At 44.0% G+C, this 18,329-nt stretch overlaps 1 protein-coding gene across 2 annotated transcripts in view; it reads left to right on the plus strand.

Moving 5' to 3' along the window:
- Positions 1-18,329, plus strand: part of LOC126412820 (superoxide dismutase [Cu-Zn]-like) — a 349,180-nt gene that overhangs the window by 218,969 nt on the left and 111,882 nt on the right. The gene's annotated exons all lie outside the window — the stretch shown is intronic.

Below are 18,329 nucleotides of genomic sequence, written 5' to 3' on the forward strand. Positions count from 1 at the left end.
ACACGCAATCCAAGCTCTGTTTGACTCAATGCCCAGGCGTATCAAGGCCATTATTACGGCCAGAGGTGGTTGTTCTGGGTACTGATTTCTCAGGATCTATGCACCCAAATTGCGTGAAAATGTAATCATATGTCAGTTCTAGTATATTATATTTGTCCAATGAATACCCGTTTATCATCTGCATTTCTTCCTGGTGTAGCAATTTTAATGGCCAGTAGTGTACATAAATTTCTCCTTCCGGTGTCTATGCTTTCTGGAATAGCATCGTGATGCGGTAGATCGCAAGGTGCGAGCTCGAATGGGGCGCGGTTGTTGGTTTCAAATGTACGTCTACCACAGCAGTGTTTTTTCTGCTGCCTTGATAAAATTAAATGCCGTAATAACTGCACATAGATATCTGTGTAAAAGTCCTTTTTTATGCATTAATGGAACTAGCAGTAAGTCAAATGCCTTTTCAAAAGTGAACAAAAAATTAATAGTCAGAGCTCCATTACTGCTCACCTGCGATAATACACCGATGTATAAGAATTTCCAGCACGCGAGGTGCAGTGTGAGCTAATCACATCTTCCCCTTCTCTCCTATTGTACTCTGTCTGTCGCTGCGTATCATTCATAATGTGACAGCGATCATCCGGAATTTTATTCCAGTAACCGCAACACACCTATTTTCGCTGGTTAAAAGACTGTCACTCAGCAGTTTAATTGAGCAGCGAAAATAAAATCACGAAAATACGAGGGCGTGCTGAAAAGTAATGCCTCCGAATTTTTTATATGAAAACCCCTAGCGCTTTAAATAAAACAAACCTTATTTATATTCCACTTTTTTATTCTTCAAGACTGCATATTTTCTGCACTCTGCCGCTTGAGGGCTCCGAATTGTAGCACATAACAAGACGGTTTGTAACGTAACTATGTCGGTGCGTAAGAAACAGCGTGCTGTAATCGAGTTTCGAACTCGAAGAGTTCGTCCACACATACAGCACCCACTCCTTCAGCATGACAGTACCAGACCACACACGAACGCTACGACATCTGCAGCTATCCGACGCCTTGGGTTCACTGTCGTCGGTCACCCTCCATACATCCCTACTCGGCCCCATCCGATTTCTGTATATTTACAAAACTTAAAGAACACATTCGTGGACTTTAATGTGGTAGAGATGAAGCGGTGCAAGCAGGGGTGAGCTTGCGGCTCCGTCAACAAAGTCATACGTTCTACAGTGACGGTCGTAACAAACTGGTTTCTTGTTGGGAGAACTGTTACGGCAAGAAAACAGGAATAAAAGTGAGATAGTGTTAATACTTTCATCCATCTTCACCTCCTCTGCATTACTGCAGATGACGTGTCACTGAGCACATTTGTACTGTACATGCAGTACACGTGAGGTGCCTAGTTGTTTCCATTGCCCCGTGTGGAATACATAAGTTCTTGTACACTTCACTAATCTGCTGTCTTCGTGATGATGATGTCCCCAGCGCAGAAAACAGCACGCAGGTCGTGGATTCTTTTTCTTGAGGCTGAAATTAACTTCGCAAGGAACTGCTGCTACGAATAAACTATAACTCATTTGGGATGCCACTCGCGTTTTTATTGATATAGACACGAGAAATTATTCTTGATCACAACGTATTGAACATATCTTTCCACAGTCATTATATCTGGCTAAAATAACATGAAATACATCCTGCCACAGACAACATGTGTGTCTACTGGAACCGTCAGAACTGGAGAATAAAATTACATGAATCAAATACTACTATTACAGACAACATGTCTGTACCTAGCGACGGTCTGAACTGTAGTAAATAAAATTGCATGAAACAAATACTGCTATAATAGACAACATGTCTGTCTACTGGAACGGTCATAACTGGAGAGCCGGACTGCCCGAGACACTTCGCGCGCCAAGCCAGCAAGGCGTGACCCGAACGCCACCGAAGTGCAAAAAAATGGTTCAAATGGCTCTGAGCGCTATGGGACTCAACTGCTGAGGTCATTAGTCCCCTAGAACTTAGAACTAGTTAAACCTAACTAACCTAAGGACATCACACACATCCATGCCCGAGGCAGGATTCGAACCTGCGACCGTAGCGGTCTCGCGGTTCCAGACTGCAGCGCCAGAACCGCGCGGCCACTTCGGCCGGCACCGAAGTGCATCGGCAGTAATATCGTCAGTCTTTTGTTTTAGTAATACTTCGATTTTAATAATTTTGAAATGACTGATTGATAGCTGGCTGTTGAGAGATGTTTATTTAAAAAAATGAAGTAATTTGGATGACAGGTTTAATTAATAATAGCAACTAAAGTTTAACGTTTTGGCGCCCTACCGCCGAACACGGCGGCCAATCACAGAGCAGCAGCATCATGCACATCATGCAGGCGGTCTTTCTCACGGGACTGGTACCGAATCTAACATTTGTCACCGGTACCCCATCCCACATTGCGTCATCTCTATCCATTTTGCATCTCCACTGCCCTGGGAATAGCTTCCTGGAGCCTAATATGATGGCTGAATAAGCTAGAAATATTACACTGTGTTCGCCGCCAGGGTGACTTTGTCGAGAAATATATATGTAGACATGAAAAATAAAGATGTAGAATGTTAATAGCGTTTGTTTTATTTAAAAATCTTTTTGCTCATAAAATCTTCGGAGCGTTACTTTTCAACAGGTCCTCGTAGATTCCTAATAGGATGATCCGACGAACTGCAGAAATCAACATTCTTTTTGATTTCATCAAAGTTAATAGACTTCAGTCATTTGTTCTGTTCTTACATTTTCAGCACAAATAAAATCTCAACCACAGTGCATACTGCTTCAGAAGTTTCACTGGAAATTTACTAGTTACCAATGTGGCTTCTCCAGGTTTCGGCATTGCTAGCGTATTCATTTAAGTTTTGCTTTTCAAGCCCTTCTCATTTCATTTTCTTCTAGTTTCTACAAGTGCAAATTACAAAACTTTTCATTCTGATTGCATATGCATTTAAACAGTGACCACATCTATGATCTACTTTTTGTTGTCACTGCTGGCTTATTCGGTACCTTTTCGTGTAATTCAGAATGATACAATATTTCTTGAAACAGATGCTGCCGTTCAAAGAAGGTTAGTGATAGTGATACTATAGAATTTCGATCTCGTCATCTTAAAGTGTAGGACATGATGACATCAATATCATTTTCACGATACATTTATTCTGTTTACAGTTTTAACTGTTTTAAATAATCCATGTCACTATGAAAATAACTCCGTTTTATGATCAGACCACTGTAATAAAGCATTCCATTAGCTCTGCTCCTTCTATGGCCACGGAGCAAACAAACTATTGTCGGAACCATAAGGTCTTCATCACGTGTAAGTATGCGCCTGACGGCGATGCATTCACATTTTTTTCTTAACGCACATAAGTGACGTGTGTGTGTGTGTGTTTGTATGTGTGTGTGTGTGTGTGTGTGCTGTTGCTGTCATCGTCATGCAGGCCGTAGTGGGCGCACGAGATTCCAGGCGGCGTGCTTCCTCTCGACAAGTGGGGTCCCGGAGTTTATCTTTAACTCCCGCAGGCGCGAGGGAGGCCTCGCATGTGCCCACGAGTAGGCTGAAGTCCATAGTGCACAACAAAGACAGCAGTGTGTCCGCTCTAGCTCACACAGCCGCTGCAGGCTGTGGCACTATCACATCTCATGTAACACGTACGCCATAGTTAAGTAAATATCCACACGAAGACGATTAGGGTGAAATTTGTAAACAGGAAGAGTTGATGCTTCATAAAGTTTGTCAGTTTAATACGAGTCAGGAAGCGTTCAAACATGTAACTGGGGCCAAGAGCAGTAGATATAAACAGAAATGTTCCTCTAGATAACAGTGGTGCTTGCACCGATGGAAGCAGGGACGAAAGCTTAGGACTTGACGACCCGTCGACGTTGTGGACACTAGAGACGAAGCTCAAGTTCGAGTGGTGGGAGGATGGTGTGTGACTGCCGCGTATGTTGACGCTCGACCGAGGCGATGTACCTATTCTTTCGTCGGTGGTTATCTTTTCAGCCCTTGCACCGCTTTGGTGAGACAGTGCGCGGATTGGTGCAATAGACTCTCTGACTGCAGACTTACTCACTAACAGAAAAATGTACGAACAAGTGAAAGATGCAGCAACTGATAATTATTGTGCACTTCAGGTCAAGGATCCTTCCTTTAATTTGACGTAATGTTCTCTATGACATGAAAATGGTCACTTGACCGAATCTGGTTACCTGCAAACAATTACATATTACGGCAGCTTTTGGTGGATTCATGATGCTAGTCTTTAAATACACTGAAGCTGTGCTGTACCGTTTGCAAAAATATGGTATAATATGACGGTCCAGAGGTATGACACTCACGATTCAGCCGCGCGAGGTAGCCGCTCGGTCTGAGGCGCCTTCCCACGGTTCGCGCGGCTCCCCCCCGTCGGAGGTTCTAGTCCTCCCTTGGGCATGGGTGTATGTGTTGTCTTTAGGGTAAGTTAATTTAATTTAGAGTAAGTAGTATGTAAGCCTAGGGACCGATGAACTCAGCAGTTTGGGCCCACAGGAACTTACCACCAACACTCACGATTCACTTTCAGATGTTCCTGTTTACATAACAGTAACAATCATATAAGATGACGCTACTTTTAAAGGAAACAGAGTTCTTTGATTCACAGTAACTGGTAAAAGCCATACAAGCTGTTTACCTATAAATAAACTCTCAGAAAGAAAGGATGCACGACGAAGGAATTATCCTAATGGGACGGAAATTTGTAGACGAAATGTACATATGCAGGCAAATAAATGATAACAATTTCAGAAAATTCGGTGAATTATTCAAGACAAAGGGCTTCAAGAATTGAGCAAGTCAGTAACGCGTTTTTCCACCTCTGGCCCTTATACAAGCAGTTATTGCTCTTCGCTTTGATTGATAGGTTTGTTGGATATCTTCCTGACCGATATCGTGCCAAATTATGTCCAATGAGCGCGTTAGATTGTCAAAATCCCTAGCTGGTTGAAGTGCCCTGCTCATAATGCTCCAAACCTTCTTTATTTGGGAGAGATCCGGCGACCTTGCTGGCCGACGTAGGGTTTGGCAAACACGAAGACAAGCGGAAGAAACTCTCGCCGTGTGCAAGCGGGAATTATCTCGCTGAAATATAAGCTCAGGATGGCTTGCCATGAAGAGCAACAAAACGGGGCGTAGAATATAGCCGACATACCTCTATGGAAATGGAAGAGGACGTAGATGAAGATGAAATGGGAGATACGAGACTGCGTGAAGAGTTTGACAGAGCACTGAAAGACCTGAGTCAAAACAAGGCCCCGGGAGTAGACAACATCCCATTGGAACTACTGACGGCCTTCGGAGAGTCAGTCCTGACAAAACTATACCATCTGGTAAGCAAGATGTATGAGATAGGCGAAATACCCTCAGATTTCAAGAAGAATATAATAATTCCAATCCCAAAGAAAGCATGTGTTGACAGATGTGAAAATACCGAACTATCAGTTTAATAAGACACAGCTGCAAAATACTAACGCTAATTCTTAAGAGACGAATGGAAAAACTGGTAGAAGCCGACCTCGGGAAAGATCAGTTTGGATTCGGTAGAAATGTTGGGACACGTGAGGCAATACTGACCTTACGACTTATCTTAGAAGAAAGATTAAGAAAAGGCAAACCTATGTTTCTAGCATTTGCAGACTTAGAGAAAGCTTTTGACAATGTTGACTTGAATGCTCTTTCAAATTCTAAAGGTGGCAGGGGCAAAATACAGGGAGTGAAAGGCTATTTCGAATTTGTACAGAAACCAGATGGCAGTTATAAGAGTCTAGGGGTATGAAAGGGAAGCAGTGGTTGGGAAGAGAGTGAGACAGGGTTGAAGCGTCTCCCCGATGTTATTCAATCTGTATATTGAGCAAGCAGTAAATTAAACAAAAGAAAAATTCGGGGTAGGTATTAAAGTCCATGGAGAAGAAATAAAAACTTTGAGGAACGCCGATGACATTGTAATTCTGTCAGAGACAGCAAAGTACTTGGAAGAGCAGTTGAACGGAATGGACAGGGCCTTGAAAGGAGGATATAAGATGAACATCAACAAAAGTAAAACGAGGATAATGGAATGTAGTCGAATTAAGTCGGGTGATGGTGAGGGAATTAGATTAGGAAATGAGACACTTAAAGTAGTAAAGGAGTTTTCTCTTTGGGGAGCAAAATAACTGATGATGGTCGAAGTAGAGAAGATATAAAATATAGACTGACAATGGCAAGGAAAGCGTTGCTGAAGAAAAGAAATTTGTTAACATCGAGTATAGATTTAAGTGTCAGGAAGTCATTTCTGAAAGTATTTGTATGGAGTGTAGCCATGTATGGAAGTGAAACATGGACGATAAATAGTTCCGACAAGAAGAGAATAGAAGCTTTTGAAATATGGTGCTACCGAAGAATTCTGAAGATTAGATGGGTAGACCACACAACTAATGAAGAGGTATTGAATAGAATTGAGAAGAGAAATTTGTGGCACAACTTGACTAGAAGAAGGGATCGGTTGGTAGGACATGTTCTGAGGCATCAAGGGATCACCAATTTAGTATTGGAGGGCAGCGTGGAGGGTAAAAATCGTAGAGGGAGTCCAAGAGATGAATACACTAAGCAGATTCAGAAAGATGTAGGTTGCAGTAAGTACTGGGAGATGAAGAAACTTGCACAGGATAGAGTAGCATGGAGACCTGCATCAAACCAGTCTCAGGAATGAATACAACAACAACAACAACAACAACCACCTCTGTGCTGTAAGCGCGCCCCAGATGACAGCCAAAGGGGTCCTTTTATGTCACTGGCGTCAGTTCGGATCCGGACTCATCACTGAAGTCAATTGTACTCCAGTCAATGACACTGCAGGCCGAACCCGTGTCCGGAGATGCCCCGCTTCGAACTGAGCCCCGATGACCAGTGAAGACGTGTCTGGAGACGCCCCGGACAGTGGTGGGATACCATCTTTCTGTCGCCCATCATACGACCGACAGCCAGGAGTGATGGTCTGTGGTGCCATTTCTTTCATAGCAGGACCCCTTTGGTTGTCATCAGCAGCACACCGACGTCGACGATATTCTACGTCCCCTTATGTTGCCCTTCATGGTAAGCCATCCTGGGCTTACATTTCAGCAACAAAATGCCCTCTCGTACACAGCGACAGTTTCTTCTGCTCGCTTTTGTGCTTGCCAAACTCTCCCGTGGCTAGCAGGGTCGCCGGATCTCTCCTCACATTTGAGCATGTTTGGAGCATTACGGGCAGGGTTCTCCAACATCTCGGGAATTTTGACCAGTTAACACGTCTTCCTCAGGAGGATATCCAAGAACTCTATTAATCAATGCCAAGCTGAATGACTGCTTCCATATACGAACAAGAAGTGGACCAACGTGTTATTGGGAGAGCAGCATCTCTCTAGGGAAACTGGCCTCTGTATTGCAAGCCGAAGTAACTGCAATCAGGGCGTGTGTGGAGGAGAATATGAGTAGGTGCTACAATGACCGTAGCATCTACATCTATTCAGACAGCCAGGTAGCCCTGAAATCATTGGCAGCTCCTGCAACAAGATCTAAGATTGTTGCAGATTGCCACAGGGCTCTGGTGGAGCTGGGGGGGAAGCAATAGTGTGTACCTAGTGTGGGTCCTCGGCCACTCATGGATCTGTGGCAATGAACAAGCCGATAGATTGGCTAGGATGGGGGCAACAACTCCATTTATAGGACCGGAACCTGTCTTGACAATCACCAAGGCTATGATCAAATTAGAACTACGGAACTGGCTTAGGAAACAGCACGTAGGATATTGGACCGAGGTCCATAAACAAAAACATGGGAAGGTAATCATGCCCAAGCCATGTTTTAAAAGAAGCTCAGTAATCCTGGGATTGAACAGGAAAGAGATCAAACTCATGACTGGACTCATGACCGGCCATGGGAACTTCAAGAAACACCCACACACAATCGATATAATGGAAGAGGACCCTAAATGTAGGATCTGTGATGAGGGTGAAGAAACTGCATCACACCTAATCTTTGAATGCATGGCATTGGAGAGTAAAAGATACAGAATCTTCGGTACAACTAGACCTGAAGAAATTGTGTCTAACAAAAAACTGACAGCGGGACTCCTTGCACTATTTAAGGGCACTGGTTGGCTTTACTAGATATACAGGGAGCGATACCGCACAATAAACCTAGTTTCGGTGCGGGCAGTGGCGGGTTACACCTAAGTTGTTTTAGCTCTCCTGTTAAAATCAGTCAATCAATCAATCAATCAACGTGTTATTGACTCGCTCAATTTGTGAAGCTCTTTCTCATGAATAAATAATCCATTTCTTTTTTCTTAGGGTGAATGTGCGCAGTAGGTTATTCCTTAATTCACTCTCTCGCAAATGCCTTACAGAACCGCTTTCTTCAAAAAAATTAGACTTACTTCAAAACATGTAACTGATGCGAAGCTGAACCCAAAACCAGTAGGACAGAACAAAAGGTTTAGGGAATTAAAGTATCCTCTCTTCGTAGGCAGTACCATTTACACATTTTGACGAAGTTCTCAGTCGACATTATCGCGAGGTAGAGTTCATAAACGGTTACCTACCAATAATTCTGACTTGTAGAGATATTTTTCTGAAGAAAGTCTTCTTCATCGTTTTGTTCCCATGTGTACCTGAAACAGACACTATAGCTTAACTTTACTTCCTAGATAGCATAATTGTGTCATTTCAGTATCCTCCCTAATTTTCGTGCTTCTGTAGTCGTCATTTTTCTTTTTACAGCATCTACGTCACTGTTCATAGCAAGTCAAAGTACTCTGTGTGGCCATTGTTAGACGTTGTAACAGAATAAATATCCTCCATTTTTATATCATTCATTGATAATGCGCGGGACGAATGCTTGTTACCTCTCTACATATTTCACGGCATTTAATTTGGAGAAAATGATATGTTGCTTGACCCGGTTTCTGTAACAATCTCGCACTGCAAAGCAAATGCTTGAGCAATTTTGCAACTCTTATTTCATCTCGTTACGCGTTAGTGTAACTTGATTTGAGCCTACAACGACGAAAAGCTTTTGGTCTTATTCCTTACGCTTCTCTGTGGCAACCACCTTCCCCACACCCACATACTCGAAGACATTTATCGTGGATTTTCAGATATTTACGAGCATTCATTTATGTTGAAAACGGGCTACATTTCACCAACTGGTTGCATGCTATTGATACAGTGTATTGTGGTAACCTTCTGACAAGGTAGTTTTCCTGAAAAAGGAAAGACTGCTTCTGCCAAGTCACTTGACACTTCCTTGAGTTACAGGCGCCTCGATCGCATTTAGAAGGAACGGCGTTCAAATTTTCTTTCGGCCACTCTTATTTACGTAAAAATCAGTAAAGGCGATCATTCGATCGTTTCCATAGGAAGAACACGACCGGTTAGCTCCCATATTCTTGCCCATCAGAACAGTTTTCTCTATATAAATGATCTCGTCGCCGATGGGACGTTAAATTCTAACCTTCATTCCTTCTTCGTTACTTTCTCCTTAGCACAGAATTTAGATTAAGGGTAAGTAGCTAAGTATGTTCTCTATTAATCTATGGCTGTTGCTAAGTCTTGTCATCTGGTACACTTTATATGGATGTTTACTAGCCTATTTCTCTTATTGTACTTGTAATTTGTTTTCACTTGCGTCGTTCATTATATAAAATAAAAGTTGTACAACAGTAGCCGTTAGGTGCGATTGCTAGCGTCTCAATATCGGCGTCTCCTTCTTTTTTTCTTTTTTTACACGGTCTTGCTTTTTCCCCTTGCCGGCCGCTGTGGCCGAGCGGTTCTAGGCGCTTCAGTCCGGAACCGCGCTGCTGCTACGGTCGCAGGTTCGAATCCTGCCTCGGGCATGGATGTGTGTGATGTCCTTAGGTTAGTTAGGTTTAAGTAGTTGTAAGTCTAGGGACTGATGACCTCAGATATTAAGTCCCATAGTGCTTAGAGGCATTTGAACCATTTTTCCCCCTTCTTCTTCTGAATACGCACTGTTGTCAACGAATCACTGCGAACAGTAATTACCGTAAAATTACTAGGAGCCTAAACTGCAATGATCGCAAGAAACAAAAAATAGGAAAAGCAGATCGGCTGGGATTGATTGGGAGACTCTTAAGGACATGTAATTCATCCGCGAAAAAAGTGGTTTACAGAACACTTGTTCGACCGAATCTTGAGTGTTGCTGATCAGTATGGGACGAAGTTGGATTAGTAGTAGTGATAGATACAGCGAAGAAGGGCGAATTCGTTTAGTAAGTGTGAGCGTATTGCGAAACTGCTCAAGAAATTTCAGGGGCAGAGCCTATAACAGAATCGTTGTGCTTCATTGGAAAAGTTTACTGTTGAAATTCCTAGAGCGTATGTTCAAAGAAGTATCGGGCAACAAATTAAATCCATCCACATACGTGCCGCGAAATGATCAAGACGAGAAAAATCAGAGAAATTAGAGCTTACTCGGAAGCTTACCGGCACTCGTTCTTACCACGTGTCACTCGCGAATGGGACAAGGAAGGGGTGAACAGGTAGCAGTACTAGAAGTACCCTCCACCACACACCGTAACGTGGCTTACGGGGTGTATAAGTAGATAATGCAGGATAGCCTGTCTCTCTACTGTATCTCCACTCTTCTCATTTATAACCAGGAGCGTAACGGTTAACAAGGGTGATTACTATGGGACGAGTAGAGTGACGTCTGCTGGTTAACAAGCAGAGCCAGCCTGCGGCAGCGCAACGCCGCGCCGCGCCGCGTTGGGTGGGATGCGCTGTGCGTGGGTGGTCCCGCCTTCCCGTTTAGCAATGCAGCTGGCGCGGGCAGCTGGCGGCGGCGGCTGGCAGCTGGCGGTCGGCGCATTTCCGCTGCAGCACACCGTGACTGTACTGCACCGTCTCAGCCTCTGAATACAAATGGCTGACGCCGGGCGGAGCACAGGAGACGAGCCGGTGCCTCCGTGCAGCGAGATTTCACACCGCTAATCAGCTGCCAGCTCCGAGCCTGCGTGTTAGTATAACCAGTACTCTCCCGAGACGTGCTGCCATTTGCTTCTCTAAGCACGGTAAAGGCGCCAGTGCGGTAACTTGAACGTGCTTGCGAACATCCGTCCTGATACTGCCTCTTAGACGTACTACCTATAAGTTTTGCCACGAGATCTTTTGGCGTATCAGGATTGGCAGTTGCGTTGTATACACTGACGGAAAAGGAGTACAGTGAAACCTCTATATAACGTTTTTCAAGGGACCACAAATTCTGAACGCTGTAGAGAGGAAAACACTATAAACAGGAAGGCTTCCAAATAATAATTATAGGACATTACTGAAGATCGGGATACCACTAATCAGCTTTGACAAAAGGTACCACAGATGACATTTTAAATTTTCACAACACTGTAAAATGATATTACCGCCATGGCAATCGTCCCCACGAAAAGTAAATGTCTTATCCGGCATTAAATTAAAAAAACGTACCGGTTTCGTCAGCGTTATAAATGTCACGCAGTTTGTAGCCATGTATCAGCTACAGTTGGTTCGTCCACACTTTTACTTTCTCCACATTCCGCTTTGTATACAACACCACTACGCTGTCGAAATTTATCAATCCATCCATTGGACGCCTTAAAATTTTCCATTCCTAACTGCAGTGATATTTGAAGCGCCTTCTCCTTCAAAATAGTTCCGTTTATAGGAATGTTTGCAGCACGTGCTTGCTGAAACCAAGTTAATAAAACTTCCCCCATTTCGTCGTAAACCGATGGTTTCAAACGCTTACGTTTCGAATTTCCACAACTCTCAAACCCACCCATTATCGACAATCTCTTTTTCATAATAGTGTTGAGTGTTGAGGGGGCCAGTTCAAATTGCTTCGCTAGCTCCACGCGACTCACACCGGGAGACGCCTCCATTTTTTTAATAACAGAAACCTCCTCTTCCAGAGAAATGTTCTTCCGGTTTTCACTCATGTCCAGTGATGAAAGCTTAAAAAAAAAAAAAAAAGGTTATATCGAAGAATCGAAGACACACTCTCACTAGACACACGAAATATTTGTTGCTCAGCTCACACAACACTCTACGAATACATAGCATCGACTGAAATGCCGCCAAAAAGATCGCAAGCAGAATGTGCGTCACATGTCACGTGACCGGGTTTTGCCGCTGACATATGAAACACGCTGAGCGCGGGCTTTCCGAGCCGGGGCAAACTGTGTATCCACATAACGGAAAACGATGCGTCTACATCCAGTCACTTAAATGTTATAACGAGGTAAATATTGACCAGGGTTCCAAAAATATGAGCGTTACATGGAGGGAATTGTAATATAGAGGAAACGCAGTACAGAGGAAAATTTATATGGGCATTTAGTCGGGACCGAAAAAAAAAAACGAAAGTAACATAGCGGAAAACATTAGATGGAGGAACGTTATAAAGAGGTTTCACTGTAGTTGTGTGACATAAACGAAAGTTGGTAGGCGTGTTTCTACGTACAAAAGATGATAAATTTCACGTCGGTCGCGTAAGGGTAGCGCTAATAGCAAATGGAATTCAGGTTCGCTTTAAATATACGCTGTAACGGTCTTCAGCGTTAGTTACCTTTGACTTTGGACGTGATGATTTGATGTTGGTCAAGAATATCTTTCAGGCGACAAAAACGCCATTATCAACACCTCACTGAGTTTGCATGGTGTCGTGTAGTAGGGCTATGAGAAGCTGGATGTTCCTTCTACGATACTACAGAAACACTTGGCAGAAATGTAGTGACCGTACATGACATCGGTCGCGAGAATGTGGTACGGTCGCAGGAAGATCGGGCTCCGATAGGCCACGTGGCACTACCGAGAGGGAAGACCACTGGTGTTCGGCGTATGGCTCTGGCGTATCGCACTGCATCTGCAGCAGCAATTTGAGTAGCAGTTGGCACCACAGTCACAACGAACTGTTACAAATCGGTTACGTCAAGGACTGCTCCACACTAGACATCGTGTAGCGTACATTCCACTGACAACAAATCACCGCGCTTCAGTGGTGTCAAGCGAGAGCACATTAGAAGGCAGGGCGGAGGTCCGTTGTGTTTTCTGGTGAAAGCTGGTCCTGCCTCGGAGCCAGTGACGGCCGTGTGTTGAACAGGAGGTCAGTTGAGCGTCCGGGACCAACCTGTCTGCGCCTGGAGTTGTGGTCTGGAGTGCGACTCCGTCTAACAGTAGGAGCACTCTTGTGGTTATCCCAAGCACCTTGGTTGTAAATTTATGCGTCAGTCTGGTGATTCGGCCTATTGTGCTGCCATTTATGGACAGCATTCTAGGGGGTGCTTCCAATACGATAACGCTAGCCCACATACCGCTGATGTAGCCCAACATCCTCTACAGAGTGTCGGCATGTTGCCTTGGCCTATCAATCACCAGATCTGTCTTCAATCGAGAACATATGGGACATCACAGCACAACAACTCCAGCATCATCCATAAACAGGGTTAACCGTTCCTGTACTGACCGACCAAGTGCAATATGCATGTTAGTCCATCCCACAAACTGACATCCAGCATCTGTTCAACACAACGCAGGTACTTGTGCATACCTGCATTTAACGTTCCGGCATTTACACTGATTATTAATATACGAACAGTTCTTATTTCCAATGGCTTATCTCTCGCTCATCTGTGATCTTACAATGTTAATCACTTGAACATGTATTCCCGAAACTGATTATTTTTCTGCGTTGCGATTTTCTTTTTCGTCAATGTACATACCGGGTGTCTCTCTTAAAAGTCAGGCGCATTTTCTCCGCTGTTTCCGTAGGTATTTGCAATTTCGTTTTGCGTTGTGTAGCAGGTGTCAACCCAAACAAATAATGCTCATCAAGTCTTTCATGAAGCGCCAAGTGTTGACAGAAAGCGTCGATTTGTTTCCGGTTACAGACAAAATGATTTTTAAGGCGAAATTTTAGGTGGCCATTCGACAGAACGCGTTCTTTTATCGTAATGTCGGAGGGTTGCCCAGAAAGTAATGCACCGCATTTTTTTCTTCAACAATTCTTTATTGAACATAATGAGAATTACATACAGACGAAATAATGGTGTTTTATCTACATATGCTATTTTTCCACGTAATCTCTATTCCGTTCTATGGTCTTCCTCCAGCGCGAAACAGGGGCGTATATGCTCTGTCAGTACCAATCCTTGTTCTGGTGGCGGAGCCAGTGCTTCACTGTGTGAGTCACCTCCTCATCGTCCTCAAAATGTCTGCCAGGAATGGCATCCTTTCGTGGTCCAAACAAGTTGAAGTTCGAGGGGGCAAGGTCGGGGCTGCAAGGAGGATGGTGTGACATTGTCCAACTCTGTTTCGCGATGTGTTCGGCAGCACTCAGACTTGGGTGGGGCCGAGCGTTATCGTGTTGCAGCAAAACATCTCCTGGGTTGCTGTGGCGCCGAAGTTGCCGGAAGCTAGTCTTGAGTTTTGTTAATGTCTTGACATATGCTTCTGAATTAATGGTACCGCCTCTTGGCATAACATCATTGACTATCACACAACACAGTTATCATGACCTTACCGGCGGAAACATTTGCTTTGATTTTTTTTCTTCTGCGGGGAGTGGGAATGGCGCTATTACATAGACTGTCGACTTGTTTCGGGATCAAAATGGTAAATACACGTTTCATCACCTGTCACAATCCGGGACTAGAAGGCCTCCCCCACAGCATCAAAACGTCGCAACAAATCAAGACAAATGTTTTTTCAGTGCGATTTGCGTACTACCGTTAGACACTACGGGACCCATCTTGCTCACACTTTAGAATATCCAAGAGTGCGGATATGCATCCACACTTCCTTAGCTGATTGAAAGATGCAGCGCCAAATGCTGAGTAGTAATGTGTCTGTCCTTGCGAATGATAACATCAATTTCCTGCAACATGTCAGGTGTGACAGCCATGGATAATCTCCCCGACCGCTGCAAATGGTGGAACTCCGCCGAACCGCCTTCTGATGACCTCACCCTCCGTGCCCAGCGACCAACTGTACTTCTGTCGACAGCAGATGCTCCATAGACTATGCACAAGCGTCTGTGAATATTCCCCACAGTTTCTTTCTCTGCAGTGAGAATTGCAATGACGGCACGTTGCTCGCAACGTACTACACCTAGAGACGCCATTTTGAAACTGTTCTGCAGCTACGCTATCTTTCGGAACTGACGGAAACTTGGCGCGTTCACTCAGGAGACTTACGCACGTAACGTTTCGCATTCGTAGCACTGTTTTCGGATGAGAAAAAAACGCGATGCAGTACTTTCTGGGCAACCCTCGTATTAACAACGACAACACAACTCGAAGAGTAGCCAGTACTCCAGCAACGACACCGCTGACCTGGCCCGCGCTCACTGATTCCACCAAGCAAGCAGCGCGACTGAGTCGTTGCTGGACTGCTGTTATTCTTCGTGTTTTACCGTCCCTTTTAATACATTGCGATGGAACAAATATCGAGCCAGACTAATGTGGGAGCACGCCATCGAATGAGCACTTAAAATTTCGATTTAAAAATAATTTTGTTTGCAATGGCAAACAAACCGACATCGTCTGTTGACACTGGGCGTCACATGAAGAACGTGACGTTCAGTAATTGTCTGGGCTGACTCCAGCTACACAGTGCAAAATCGAAATAGCGAATGTCTCCCGAAATACACAGTAAATGCCTCTGACGTCTCTTAGGAGAGGCACACGGTACATGTACGGGTGGCCAGAAACTGTCTGAAAAGCTTGTAAGAGTGCTGCGGGGTAGGTTGTGCTGAGAAATAATTACTGAGAAACAAATTCGATACGTTGCGCCGTTTTCGAGTTAATTAGAACTGAAGTTAACCAGTAGAAAGGTCCGCGTGAAAATTCAAGCGACCCGCCAGATACAATTAGTGTCAGTGGATCCCATAACGTAGGTGATAGCACATGAGAATGCTCTGCCTTTGGCTTGAGTCCGATCCTTACTACCGTCTCATCTCTAATTCTTTTGTCGTTCTCTTGTTCGGTTTCAGGTAAAATGTACTCGTTTGGCGACACAGTCTCTGGTGAGCCGCTTGAATTTGCGCTAGCTACGTTCTGATCGTTGAACGTCAGTAATTTCTGCAAGGTATCGAATTTCTTTCGTAACAATTATTTCTTGAATTCTTTTGGAACTTGGAATACGAATGAAGTTTGTTAGACCTATAGGGGCGACTTTGAAAAACAATAAAAGGTAGAGTACGCGTGGGGAAATTGGAGTCAAAAGAATTTGTAATAAAGAACGGACTTAAGCCGGGAGATGCCCTGTCTCCGCTACTTTTTAATTTAGTCCTAGAATATATTGTATGAATGGCAGCAGATAATTCAGTGGGTGTGGAGTTAAATGGAAATATTAAGATATTAAGGCATGCAGATGATCTAAACATCATTATCGATAGGAAAGAATCTGTAACAGCAAATGCGAATGCGTTAATCAAGGCTAGTGAAGATGTAGGTCTAAGGATAAGTGAAGACAAAACTAAATACCTGGTTACTACTAGAATGCCAACAGCAGTAGATCAGGAAATGTTAAGAGTTGGAGACATGCAATTTAAAAAAGTGAACACATTTAAGTATCTAGGCGTGGACATCACTTCGGGAGATCAGATCGAATCCGAACTGAAGAAGAGATTACGGGCGGGAAAGGCGTGCTACTTTTCACTGAATAGATTACTTTCATCACGGATATTGTCTAGGAATTTAACGATTAGAATATACAAAACTATTATTCTACCAGTTATGCTGTATGGATGTGAGACTTGGTCTCTCACTGTGCAAAATAAAAAGCGGCTTCGCGTATTTTAAAACAAAATTTTGAGGAACATTTTCGGAGCAAAAAGGGATGACATTAGCGGAGAGTGGCGAAAACTACATAATGAAGAGGTTCACGAACTCTATTCAAGCCCTGACATAATCAGTATTATTAAATCACTTAGGCTGCGATGGGCGAGTCACGTAGCCCGAATGGATGAGGGCAGGGCAGCGCGCAGATTACTGGTAGGGCACTTAGAAGGAAAACGTCCTGTGGGGAGACCGAGGCGTATGTGGGAGGACAATGGGTGAAGGATGATTTGAGGAGCCTAGGTATTGAGGCTGAATGGAAGAAAATAGCCCAAGAAAGGGACAGATGGTGAAAATACGCTGCTGCGGTAATGGACTCTCGAGTCCGGTATAACCAGTGAGTGAGTGAGTGAGTGACATTTATTTCTCAGCATAACCTACCCTGCAACAACCGTACAAGCAGTTCAGCCTTTTTCTGACCACCCTGTATGTGGGGTAATTCTAAATAGACTTTACAACTTTACTTACATACAGAATTTTATTGAGAAGGCTTATTGCAGGTACGAATGGATAATGGATTACCACGAGTAGGGTAGATAAAGAAGCCTTGAAAGGAAGAGCCAGGAGAATGGACACAGCTTTCCAAGCCACATGAAACATTTGCGACAAAAAGTATTACCCCATCAGTACAAAGTTTCATCATTATCAAATAACCAGTGTACGTATCTGTATTATCTGTATTCCTAGCGGAATTAGAAAGAACTACGCCAGGTCAGACTTATAAAAAAGACTCGGTCTTCACAAAAAACAACGAAACAGGATTTATATTGGCCAGTGACGAGTAGAGGACTTGACAGGCTGACTAATGGAACAGTGCAGTCGCAACGTAGTGGGATTTCGGGAGACTTAGCAGGTTCAAATGGTTCAAATGGCTCTGAGCACTATGGGACTTAACTTCTGAGGTCATCAGTCCCCTAGAACCTAGAACTACTTAAACCTAACTAACCTAAGGACATCACACACATCCATGCCCGAGGCAAGATTCGAACCTGCGACCGTAGCGGTCGCGCGGTTCCAGACTGAAGCGCCTAGAACCGCACGGCCACATCGGCCGGCAAATCGAGACACCTTCAGAAGAGTTGTAGTGACGTCTGGGAGTCTCGCAAACGAGGGCGATCTGACAACTGGCGTCAGATAGATGAAAGCCGTGAAATACGCAATGCAGCTATAAAAAGCATCTGGCTTAAATGAAAAAAGAAAATTTAAGACGTCATAGTGGTTATAAGCTCACCGTGGTACTTACGGCCGAATAAATCGTTTTAACGTTCTATTACAAACGTCACTGAAATTGTAACTTGAGCTGGGCAAGAACAAGTCTGGAAATAGACTGTCCTTCGCAAAGGAGACATCCAGTTATTTGCCTTAAGTGAATTAGAGAGAATCCTGGAAAAGCAAAATGAAGATTGAAAA

Source organism: Schistocerca serialis, chromosome 1 (assembly GCF_023864345.2).
Source record: "Schistocerca serialis cubense isolate TAMUIC-IGC-003099 chromosome 1, iqSchSeri2.2, whole genome shotgun sequence".
Classification (NCBI taxonomy): domain Eukaryota; kingdom Metazoa; phylum Arthropoda; class Insecta; order Orthoptera; family Acrididae; genus Schistocerca; species Schistocerca serialis.